The sequence below is a fragment of the Carettochelys insculpta genome, chromosome 3 (assembly GCF_033958435.1).
Source record: "Carettochelys insculpta isolate YL-2023 chromosome 3, ASM3395843v1, whole genome shotgun sequence".
NCBI classification, from domain to species: Eukaryota; Metazoa; Chordata; order Testudines; family Carettochelyidae; genus Carettochelys; species Carettochelys insculpta.
The window spans coordinates 113,614,278-113,627,302 of record NC_134139.1 but is presented as its reverse complement, the minus strand read 5'-3'; the positions used below and the strand labels follow the sequence as shown (position 1 = coordinate 113,627,302).

At 41.0% G+C, this 13,025-nt stretch overlaps 1 protein-coding gene across 2 annotated transcripts in view; it reads left to right on the top strand.

Annotated features, from left to right (window-relative positions):
• Positions 1 to 2,044: 2,044 nt before the first annotated feature.
• NKAIN2 (sodium/potassium transporting ATPase interacting 2) overlaps positions 2,045 to 13,025 on the top strand; it is a 440,622-nt gene continuing 429,641 nt past the window's right edge. For both annotated transcript variants that reach the window (XM_074988786.1, XM_074988787.1), the window contains exon 1: positions 2,045 to 2,086. The gene's annotated coding sequence lies outside the window, so the exon portion shown is untranslated. The remainder of the gene's footprint in view (positions 2,087 to 13,025) is intronic.

Here is a 13,025-nt window from a genome sequence, read left to right as displayed (position 1 = left end):
AAGGGGTGTCTGCCTCCAACTCTCTGAGGTAGTCAATCTGCCTTGTTTTGTATCGGAGAGGTAGCCATGTTCGTCTGTGTCTTTGAAAAGAAGAACTCCTGGGGCACTTTACAGACCAGCAGGTATATTGGAGCATAAGCTTTCATGGGCGAAGACCAGCTTCATCTTTGCATCTGACGAAGCAGGTCTTTGCCCACAATAGCTTATGCTCCAAAATATCTGAGTCTATAAGGTGCCACAGGACTTCTTGTTGCCTTGGTTTGGTTTGCCCCAAGTCCTCGTCTCCACCTCTGATACTCTGGGCATTGAAGGCCCTTTCATGTCCATTCTTTCTCTCATTCACACACACAGGCACATATTTACATAATTGCCACATGGCAAGAAGAAAAATGTGCATTGCAATTCAACATATTACAGAATGAACAGAGTAATAAAGAATGTATATATTACTGAGCAGAAAGTCTTAACAGTCTATAATAGTATAACAAAAATCCACAAAACTATAAATCTATGTTATCTGTTATAAGTCTACAGAGAGCAGGGGAAAGAAGGAGGCTGCAGGATGAGGCTTAGTGCTATTCACAAGACACCTAACTGGAGCTGCACAAATTACTGATCACAAAAACCAAGCCATCCCATAGCACCTTAAAGACTCATAAATTTATTTATTAGGTAATTTTAACAAAGGAGCTACAGGAATGATTGTAATTTGTGAAACTGCAGACTGAAACAGCTACCCCTCTGAGACTAATAACTGGTCGGTTTTGCTGGAAGTTCAGGGAGAGAGAGAGGACAGGAATAGGGAAAAACCCAAAAAAACAAAAAGAGAATTTGGGGAGATAAAAGTCAATGAATCTTTTGTTTAAATTATGTCCATTTTTAAACTTCAACTAGTAAAAACAAAGGAAATGAAGAGCTAGATTCATAAAATGGAAGAGAGCACTAGATGTCTTTATCCCATGGGGGAAGAGTTAGTCGCATGGGATGTGAAGGAGAGAGGTTCAGATGCCTTCTCTAGGCCAAAGTTGAGCTGTGGGCTGTTCTGAGGTGTGTTTCTCTCAGGAGCTCCTGTTGAAACTGTTCTGTGCACCAATGAATATTTAGTTATTTATGCCAAATGGAAACAGCTTCCAAAGGAGAGATTGAGTGAGTCCCAAACAGGAGTTTTTAGCTGTCTGGTGGTTAGGGCCTTTGCCTGGAAGAGAGGAGATTTGGGTTTCTGTCCTTGACCTGACCACAGAAGGGCTTCAGCCCTGAGATTATCATATCAGGGGTGGGTGCCCTAACTACCAGACAGCTGGATATTGGAAGAGAAGGTGGGTAAGCAAACATATCTCTTCAGTTTTTGTGAATGCTACCCATCCCTTGTGATCCTCTCCTGAAAATTGGAGTGTTTCATTTTGATAGTGTCTAAGTGTCTTCAGCATTTCTGGAGGAAAATCATGTCTTTGTTTTGACTGAAACACTTTGCCAAAATCAACACAGCTTTGGAAATCAGTTAACCAACTCAGTTGATCCAGTATTCAATTTTCTTTCATTGAAAAAGTTTCAGCTGAAAATATTTTGCTGAGCTCAAATCTTAAACCTTCCAGTGACTTTCAGCGCTACCATAAAAATATAGCATTTGCCAGTATATATATGACAAAAAGATTTGTGCTGTTTCTGCTGCATACACAACATCCCTTTGAATAAGACCTGGTATCTCAGCAGAATCACACACGTGTATATTTTAGCTAACTGAATATAACTCAGTAGGCTGTCAGTGAGAAATACTGCTTTCACTGAATCCAAAAGGTAAAACATCGCACGTCCATTTCATTATATTATTGACTGAACTAGTTTTACATTCAGGGCAAATTTCTTGGTTTGGGGAAGGAACATGTTTTCGTATCATTATTTTTTTCTGACCTGTTCTAATTTGTGCATTCTGTTGCTTTTTCAATCCCAGGTTTGTGTGCTGGAGAGGCAGATATTTGACTTCCTTGGGTATCAGTGGGCACCAATCCTGGCAAATTTTGTGCACATTATTATAGTCATACTTGGCTTGTTCGGAACCATCCAGTATAGACCTCGCTACGTAACAGGAGTGAGTATCCTTCATGTTTTTATTTTCTGGTCCATTGCAATTTTGTTCAGACAAAGAAAGATATAAAAAGCTTATATCTCAAAACGTTGCTCATAATGACTTTATATAAAAATGAAACTGTAATAACAATGATAATTCCATAGTACGGTGTAAAATTTTCATTGGCGCAAACATGTTTCAGAAAATTCTAAAGCTGCTGTTTCACCATCAACAGTAATTCAGCCTTCAAGCATATTTATGTTTGTCCAATTTGTATTGGTTCCTGTGAGGTCAACTCTGGTTTGGCCATAAGGCTATTCTAGAGAGATGCTCAACAATGCACTCTCCTGGATCATCCCAAGAGTGAGATTATAACTACTCTGTCAGCTCCAGGGAGAGGAAGGAATAAATTGTGCTGAGTCTTTTCTTGGCTCTGAACTACTGGCGTCCTGTACTACACAGCTACCCAAGATATGGATAACTGGTTGAAGAGTTAAGGGGTTAGGGTGGTCTTCCTTTGTCCTAGTGCTTTGTGAGTCACAGACTGTATAATTCTGCATGGATACAAAAATCTGCATCCATATCTGCATCTGAAAAAGTGATCCATAGATACCTGCATCCATATCTGTGTATGATGAGTCCATCTGAACATCTGTGGTTCTAGATGAAAAATTCGTATCTGTATCCAGAAATATGAGGCACAGATATCTGTGTCCTTGTCTTCAGATGCAGATACAGGTGGATATAAAGCAGCTGTCCATGTATTTGCAGGGTTCTACAGACTAGTTCTATGCTGATAATGAATAATACTAGTTTGTGTGGGAGTGAAAAGCTGCTTCTGTCATATGTGCCGTGTTGTTGTAGCTATGTCCATCCCAGGATATTAGTGGACCAAGGCAGAAGAGGTCATATTTTTTTAGTGGACCAATTTCTATTTGTGAGATAGAGAATCTTTGGGTCTGACGGTGAGCTTGAAAGCTTGTCTTTCACCAGTAGAAGTTGGTCCAGTAAAATATGGAACCTCCCGCATCCTGTGTCTCTACCTTGTGATCTATACAGCTGCAACAACACTGGAAACGTTGCAGGTATATGCATGAACATAATTAATATTCCATTGAATATACAGTGTGGCCAACTCATGATTTTATCACAGGTTTCATATTTAGAGGTGTGTTTAGTTTTGTTGTTGTTGCTGGGTTTTTTTTTATTCAAGTCTCACCTTTTGCAATCCTGTCATTGTGTGAGAATCCCAGCTTGCTTTTTCTGAGAATCATTTTCTATGCTTTATGGTTGTGGATATGGGGGAGCTTGAAAACAGGACCTGAGTGCATCCTAAAGACTAGGAAGCCATCAGGCAGGTAGAAAGAGCCCAACACTTACCTTTACAATGCTTACAATTTACATTTCGGTCAAACACCCACTTTCACACCTGGAAACATTACAAGGGAAAATTGAATTTTTTCAAATTGTTGCCTTTGGGTTTAAAACCATTCTAAAACTTTAAGCACAAAGATTTTTCCCTAAAAATGCTAGAAAATAGGGGCTAATATTTAAAAGAGTCTCTCCAATAGAGCAAGGCACAGCTGTCTGCTAAAACCATGACTATGCCCAGAATCCAAATGAATTCGAATTCTTCTCATAAGGGACATGCTAGTCTGTTTCCACAACCAACTTAAACTCTTAGGCTGGGTCTGCACAGTTCAGCTTTCCCAGCAGATCCATGCTAATAAGCAGCCTCAAAATTGCAAATGGCTGCTCAGCATGGTCCTGCAGCTCATTAGCATAGCTGCACAAGAGCTCGATCTCGGCAGAGGTGGGTGCCAGCACTAATGAGGCCATGTGGACATGCCCCTGCCAGCAAAAACCCCTCTGTCACCAGACCCTTATGCCTAAGGGCCTAAGGCATAAGGGTCTGGTGACAGAAGGGCTTTTTGCTGGCAGAGGCATGTCCACATGGCCTGTTTACTGCCAGCACCCACCTCTGCCAAGACTGAGCTCTCACACAGCTCTGCTAATGAGCTGCATGACCATACTAATGAGCAGCCATTTGCAATTTCGAGGCTGCTCATTAGCATGGATCTGTCAAGAAAGCCGCACCGTGTAGACCCAGCCATAGGTTGTTGCTATTCCTTCTCTTCTTTCAATTCCTCTTCTCAGGTACCCTGTCGTCGATATGTCCCCTCACTTTACTCTTCATGTTTAAAGGGGTCTGTGATCTAGCCTGTTAGGCTGCTTCTACACATGCCACATCCCATTGGAGGTGACTTAGTAATGAAACAATTTGAAGCAGGCTAATAAGGTGCTAATGTGCATATTCAGTGCCTCATTAGCATAATGGCACTGTGCAAATTTCAAAGCGTAGACTTTTAATTGGAGATTGACAGTGTAGTTGGGGACAGCTTCAAAATAAGCACCCCATTTTGCCATTGCCTTATTCCCACAAAACTAGTTTGGAGTAAGGGAATGTCAAAGTGGGGCACATATTTCAAAACTGCCCCCAACTACAATGTCAATCTGTAATTTGAAGTCTGCACTTTGAAATTTGCATGGCCACCATTATGCTAATAAGGCATTGAATATGCACTTTAGAGCCTCATTAGCCTAGTTCAAATTGCCTCCTTATCATACAACCTCCAACAGAGGTGAATGTGTAGAAACAGCCTTAGTCTAGACCTGAAGTATGTGTTCCTCACATCTACAGCAAGTTCCTGATGCAGCTGCACCCCTGCATCTGAGTAGGGAGTGGGGCATAATAGCTGAATCATCCCAAAGGCATCCCATGAAGGGAAACTCTCCTTTTGTAATGGCAGCAGCTACATGGAGACAACATAAACCTAAGTAGTAACTAAAGAATCTCACCAGGAATTAGGAAGTGTCCCAGCTATTGCAAAATTCCTAGGAGACCACAGACTCATGACATCTGTTACCCTCCAGCGGACTGATTCCTGCCATTGTGATTTAGTGTGACCAGACCATGTATTCCACTGAAGGCAGGAGCTGGAAGGAGTTTCCACTTGAATAATAAGGTGGATGCTCAGTCCCCAGTTCCAGGAGAACAAAGGAAGTTGTTAGATAACAGCCTTCTGGGCCTGGCCAGAAATTGATTTTACTGGACCAGAGAGCCTCAGGTCAGGAGGCTGTTGGAAGGGGAGCCCAGTGGGGCTCCTTTACTGGGGGCGTAGCTCAGGGGGCCGAGTCTGTAGCTAGCAGCCTGGCAGTGGCCACAAGGCCATGGCCAGCAGCCTACCTGGGGATGAGACCAGTGCCCCCGGGGCCATGGCCAGCAGCCTGGACAGGACTGGAGCCAGTGTCCTCAGGGCCACAGGCACAGCCAGCAGCCTGGCTGGGGCTGGAACCATCTTCCATGTAGCTGGAACTGTCCTCCATAGGGCCAGTAGCTGGGGCCACAGAGAGCAGCCTGGCCATGTCTGGGACTGGGGCTGGCCAGGCTGGAGGTAAGGAGACTGTAGGGGTTTGAAATGGAGGAGGACAGAGACAAGGGCTTAAGGGGTGTGATGTCAGCAACAGGGCGGGGCAGCAGGCCTGGGAGGAAGGCAGACCCTCATTCGGAATGGGTGAGGTCCCAAGGGTATCACACGAGGGAGGTGCAACCTATAATAACCTTTATATAAAATTAAAATGTGTCACATTTGCTTAAGATAGTGAGTCATAAGTAAAGGAAAACAGAAGGATTTAAAGGTGTGATTTAAAGAAATAATTCCGTGTCTCAGAGGGATGTGGAAATGAATTCCTCACAAATGCAACAAACAGGCAAAGGTGTGACCTTGACATCTGGAGAATCAGAAAAAGTAGAGAAAAACCAAAAGAGGCAGATCAGGAAACAGGTGGCTGTACCTTCAAAACAGACCAGCAGTCATGTAGCACTTTAAAGACTAACAAAATAATTTATTAGGTGATGAGATTTCATGGGGCAGACCCACTTCCTGAGATCTGGAGATATAACATTTCCAGTACAGCACTGATGGAGATCTTGGGTGAAATTTTAGTTGAAATGGGAGATGATCTAGGCAGACAAAGAAGGTGGTGAAGGTATTATTGTGGGAAAGAATAGGGCGGCTGAAGTTCAAAGAGCAGATAATAGAGAATCAACAGCATTCTGAAGTAATTTGATTGAGAAGTGAATGTGTTTTCAGCAGAGCCATCAGTGGGAACAAGCAGTTTAGATGTATGAGGTTCCTGCTAACTAGGGGGCTGGGAAGGAGCTGATCAGTCATGGTGTATGCCATGCACAGAGGCTCAGTCTCTTCCACACCAGAGACCAGACCTCAGAACATCCAGATGTGTGCAGTCACATCTGCTTTAAGGCTGGTTTGAAATGCATTGAATAGGAGAGTGGTCCTTAAGACATTGGATCCTGCTCTGTGGAGAAGTTCAGTATCTATATTCATCCTTCTTCCTCCCTTCCAAGAGTTCTGAATGTGGTGGGGAGGGGTAAATATTTGCATGAGATGCTACTCCTGCTGTCTTCTGGCAAAGAAGGTGACGACATGTTGGGATGTCCCCAGTCTGTAGAGATGATGGTGTGATAAAATTGAACTCCTTGTCCTTTTTTTGCTATGGAAAGAAGGCAAAAGGAATGTAAAATGAAGTGAAGTGAAGGGATGAGGGAGAGTTTGCCAATGGAAAATGTGAATAGGGGAATTTGAAGAGAGAGGCCACTGGGTGTCAGTCTTTCCTACAGTCAGCTGCAGCTTTGAAGTTTTTAGTACTGTTGATGAACCCAGTTCTTCTAGACTAGAGTTCGTTCCAAGTTTTATAAATCCAGGATGAAAACCTGACAGAAAAGACCAAGGTAAGGAAGAATTTTGGCAGAATTTTGGAGGTGGTTCTTGGAGCTTTACAGACAATGGAGAGGGACAGTTTTTGAGGGGTGGGGGCAGGGAAATAGATTAAAAGTTTGAATAAGATTTCTGGATGTGGGAATGAAGTAAAGATCTGATATAAGACACATGAGACAAGAAGACTTTTATAACCAGCATTGGGATTTCAGTTTCTGAAGCCTGTAATAGTAGGGAACTATGGTGTAACTAAGCTGATTTTTTAAAAAAATTATCATTTTACTGAATTTTAAAAGTAGTAATGAATATAGATTATATGAGACACATTGTTTTGTCCTCTTTATGTTTGTAATATAGCTATAGTTAAATTTATTCTATTATATCCTCTTTTAGGAGGATAAGAAGAAGAAATAGTACTATAAACATTACCTGGAGACAGCTATGGGTATCTGAAAGTACTGAAGTATACATGCAGGAGAAAAAAGAGCAAAGATCAAAATTTTACCACTAAACAAATCTGTAACCAGTTAAAAGTGGATTTATCTTACATAGCATAATAGTTGGCTGCATTATGTCTTGCAGAAAAGAACAGATTATCGTTGGTACAATACTTAAAATTTAATAGCTGATATGTATTAGAAGAGCGGGAGAGAGGCAATTACCTTATGTCTGAGCTTCTTGCAGAATCATCAGTCTGCCAGGTCATTACATCCTGGAGAACATAGCTGAGATAATCCTTTAAACCAAGGAATTACCTCAAGCACCATAGGTAGACCAACTCAGTGCCATATAGGGAATGCATCCCTGAATCTGCCAAGATTGCAGGAAATAGTTAAATAACATATTGAACTTCACGTGGCAACTTAGGATGTGCTGTACTTATGAAAGTATGTGTGAGGCTGCATAAAAATTTGCAGAAGCTCATCTATAATGTGTATATTATATGTGCATCTGGCTGGGATGACTTAGTGGGGGTTGATCCTGCTTGAAGCAGGGGGCTGGACTAGATGACCTCCTGAGATCCCTTCCAGCCCTATGATTCTCTATTAGTATATTAATTATCTCAGTTACAAATCAGTTGTACCACAAAAATTCAAAAACTGCAAACTAATAAGAAACAGGAATAATAAAGTGAATTTCAAGAGTCCTCGGTCACCTTGTTCTCTGTTATTTCTGTGTGTTTAAATGTAGGTTCTGTGTGTTCAATGATGTAGGAGTCCTCAGTATTCATTTTGGTAAAAGAACATTCCAAGTATCTTACAACAGAAGATAACACAGTGGATTGCCAGTGCTTTTCCCAAGAAAGGCTATTTACTCAAAGTATGATAAAAGCTGCTTATATTCAGCATTTTCTAGTAAAATTTTCTGTGAGGTTAAGTCTTGCCCGATTAACCCCATCCAATTTGCACTCCAGAGATTTGTTTCCTTTAAAACAAGGCAGCTCAAGTCTTCAATGCCTGTACAAAATTATTAAAGAACGATATTTCTCTTCTTACATTCTCTGTGTCTTTAGGGAAGGATATGACTTTATGGTCAATGTAACTCAGGGGTGGCTGAAAGGGAACAAAGTCCCTTACATATTCTGACCAGGCTATGAAGCATAATATTCTTGAGGTTTAAAAACTGGCTTTCCTACTTGGGGGCACTCAAGTAGTGCTGCCTTGAGAAGTTCTTGTGTAGATTGCAGGTTTTTAAGGCAAAACTTTCAGCAGTTCTTTTACCTTTATGCGTGCTGCAACACCAAATCATAATGTGAGTTAAGGTGATTATACCCTCAGAGAATCAGCTGGTGTGTATAAGTAAATGCAAGTGTTTGTGAAGAAACATTTGCTTGCACAGTTTACCAGCATGAAAGCACACAGGTTAATTTGCGTTCACAAATAATGGACTTTTATGCACACACTTTGAAGCTCCTGTTGCTGTAAGGATCACAGTGAAGGAATCAGGCAACCTGAATACTTTATAAATCTGTTACCCAAGGACAGAGAATGATTTTCTTGAACTTCTCATCATTTGAAATTATTTGCCATAAATATTTATGTGGCTGTTTGTTGAGAAACTATGTCTTGTAAATCCTAGCTATTTGTAAACTTATCTTCGCTCTCCCCACGCATTAGAAGACCAAAATACTTAGTTACAGGCTTGTGATACGAAAACATTTTATCTCCTTTGTGCAAATATTATCCAATTCATGTATCAACTTGACTGTTTCTTTGAACTTTCTGCCAATATATCTTCATTTGCTAAAAGATCTTTTGAAAGTCAAAATACAAAGGAAGTGAGCACAACTAAAATGAAGCCTTTCAAATTTCTGAATAAGTGGTTATAGAAGTATTTTGCGGTATTCACATAACTTGTGCTGTGTGATTGTCCTTATTCTATTGTAAATACGATCAGACCAGCCTTTTAGTTTGTGTTTTAATACTTGTACTTACTGTCCTGAGAGAAAGAAACCAGGAAGTAAATGATCACAGATGTACATTAGGGAGAAATAACAGAGTGCCAGATAAAAAGTGAAATAAATGCACAATCAAGGTTGCTATAAACTTCTCTATACAAATACAAGAAGTTAAAAAAGCAGAACTAGGGGATCCTGGATGCCTGGTAATTAGGTTTGCCAAGCTTCCAGAATTGTCCTGGAGTCTCTGGGTGTGGTAAAATAGAATGCCTAAGCCCATACAGCACAGGCCTGTATGTACATACAGCAGTAAAGTATGCTTTGTTTGTACCTATATATAACATGACGTTTTGGGGGGACCATCTTTGTCTGACTGAGGAAGGCAGTGGAATTCCCACTGGCTATGTCAGTCCATTGTGTCAGGTGTATATATACAGTGTTTCAGTGCAGTATAGTATTCTTCCTGTTATTTGTACTTTGCTTGACAATAAACCCTGGGTGAGTGCCTTCAATCCTTGCCTGGTCTGTGGACTTTGGGGGACCTCTGCTGTGGTCATTGGGCCCATGTCATTGAACACACACACACACACACATGCACGCACACAAACAAGCAGCCTTCTGTTTGTCATCAACAGAGCCAAAAACCCATGAGGACACTATGGCAGTAAATCCGCCAAACTATACCAGGAATTAAAGATTAATATTCAGTTAAATATGCAATGTGATGAACTCTCTAGGAATATGTTCAACCTGAATTGGCAATCCTACATAGAAGAGAATTTTGATATTAAAAAAAAAATCTGAGACATGGTGGAATGCCTGAAGTCAGTAGAATACTTTATATCTGGTGTGTATATGATGACCTTGCTGCAGCAAGGATGATCAATTTGGATTTAGAAATTGGGGAGCAGCATTGTACCTACCAGGTGTCATAAAATGTAATGAGATCAATTATCTGAGTGAAGAGACCCATACAGTAGGATGTATATAACTTCCCGTTTGTAAAAATACAAAGATACTAGTAGATTTATACTGTTAACTTTTTGACCTGAAGGATACTGAATAACCAACGGAGAACAAGATCAGAGACAACAAAACTGTAATAATGGGCTACTTGAACTACCTGTAGGCTGATCAAATGTCATGTCAGGGCAAGGTTTAAGGAAGCAAATGTTCTGTATTTTAAGAAATTGCTTCTTCGAACAGTTAGTTCAAAATCAAGCAGAGGCTATTCTCAAGTTAATTCAAAGTAATGCCCAGGTGTTGGCTCAAAAAGTAACTGTACTGAGTCAAGAACTAATGGTGATTACTTTATGATTAAGTTTAACATCCTAATGAGTGGGATCTCACCAAAAGCTATCATTGACACTAACCTTTGTAAGTAGGGATTTTAAAAAATAATGAGGAATCTAGTTAAAATGACCCAAAAGTCAATGAGGAAGAAGTTTAGACTAGAGAAACTTAATCATACTACAATAGAACCCCACAAAGCATGCGTGTCCTTAAATGTAAAAAGGAGACAGGAGGAAGGGGAAACAGCATGATGACATACGGGGTACCACTAGCAGCTGGGGAGTCAGCAAGATGAAGCGTGATCTCCCAACATATTTAGTAAAATTTTGTCTCCTTACTGGCAGTGCTTTTGCAGCCTCAGAATCAGAGTCTTGCTGACCCCATGGGACTCCTGCCCTTCCATATGGCGAATGCCAATGGTGGAGGAGTTAAGACAGTTTGTGTGCACAGCACTACCTTTCCTGGGTTCCCCACATGGTACCCAAAGAGAAGGGGAGATGTTGAGGAGCTGTCTCTGGGGTTGCTGGGGTTGAGGGGTTAGAGGGTCATAGTAGCCAGGGAAATGGTCTTTTTCTATGGTTCAGACCCAGGTGTCTGAGCTCTCTTGCTGTCTCCCAGTAGCGCATGGGGTGGGGTGAGGCTGGCCAGAACAAGGGGCCAGCCTGGCTAAAGGGAGCCCTGGCACAAAATGGGTTGATGGCACAAAACAGCACCAGTTCCATTCAACAACTCAACTTCGTGGCTCAGGATCAGATCTGGAAGGCCTTGTTGCCATACAACCCCCTTTCCCCTTGGGTGTGTACACCAGTCTCCACCCATCACTGATACTATTTGGCAATTACATGAGAAGTATTTGGCAATTTTTAAACATCACCCTCTGGTGCCTACTTTGGAACCCAGCTGCTGCCCTGGTTACGTGGCAATGTGCTACAGATAAGTAGAGCCAAACATGTATCTTATGGAAATTAAGAGTTGGTGAAGCCATTAAAAAGGAATATAAACTTTGACAATTCACATATAAGATTGAATTTTGGTGGGCTGAAAGGGAATTGAAAAGACAAATAGGCTAAATGAATGAAAACAAATAAAACTACTTTTGAGTGTATTAGAAATAGCAAGCCTGAGAATGGGTGATGCTGCATGAGGAGTATTCAGTTATCAATTATGATAGGCTGTAGTGCCAAATCACAACATCAGGTGAGGGTACTCAAGCCTTAGGGTATGGCTACACTTGAGAATAAAGTTGAAGTATTTGAAGTCAACTTTTTAACATTAGATTTTATAAAGTCAAATTTGAGTATCTGAAACAGCTCAGAAAGTTGACTTGGTGTGCCTCCACCAGATTGCCTAAGTTTGGCTGTGGCAACAGTGAATTGTGGGAGCCTGTCCCACAGTTCCTGCAGACATACTGCATTTTGGGATTCTGTGCCAGTGTCTTGTGGGGAAGAAATGTCACCTCAATGGGGGCTGTTGTCATCTAGGTAGCCAAGGTGATCAGTAAACTTCTCCTGTGAAAGACAGTGAGTCCAGGGAATGTGCAGGAGATAGCGTATGGATTTGCTGCCCTGGGGTTCCCTAACTGTGATAGGGCCATAGATGGTCTACACATCCCTGTCCTGAACCTGAATTACTTTAATTTTACCTCAATTTTATTTTTATAATTTTAACTCACAGGAGATAAAATGTTTTGTTTTGGGTCAAGTAAAATATTTAATTCAACCCCTGCAACAAATTTTTTTTTTCAGTTTGTCAAAAACATTTTCTCTTGGGAAACAGGTTAAAAAAACAAAATCAGCATGGCCAGCAAACCAGTGTACAGCTCTTCTTTGAAGCACCAAGGCAGTGGCCACACTTGGCCAAAATTTCAAAATGGCCATGCTAATGGCCAAATCGGAGGATACTAATGAGGCACTGAAATGAATATTCAGTACCTATTAGCATGCTGCTGGCCCCAGTATTTTGAAAAAGTGCCATGTTTTGATCACATGTGGCTCTGCTACACGATGGTCCTTTTTGAAAGGACACCGCAGACTTTGAAATCTACTTATTCCTCTCAGCTGAGAGGCATAACCAGTCAAAGAAAAATTGTGACAGCAATCTTCTCTTTAATCTGAAGATTTTACCCTACTTTCTGACTCCCACCTTGGGTCTCATGGCACAGATACTTCACATGAGAACTCAGAGTTTAAAGCACTCAAAAATGTTTTTTGTCTTCAATCTTTTTTATTTTGCACAAGGAATACCTGACTGGAAAGTCTCTTAATCAATCCATTAAAAAGACATGAGAAATTTAAAGATCATTTCTCTACATTGCTAATAACAAGTAGTCCTGTGGCACCTTAAAGATGAACACATTTATTTATTAAATAACAAGCTTTCGTGAGGAAGTGGGTCTTATCTACAAAAGCTCATTACCTAATAAATATATGTGTTCATCTTTAAGGTGCTACAGAACTGCTTGTTATTTGTG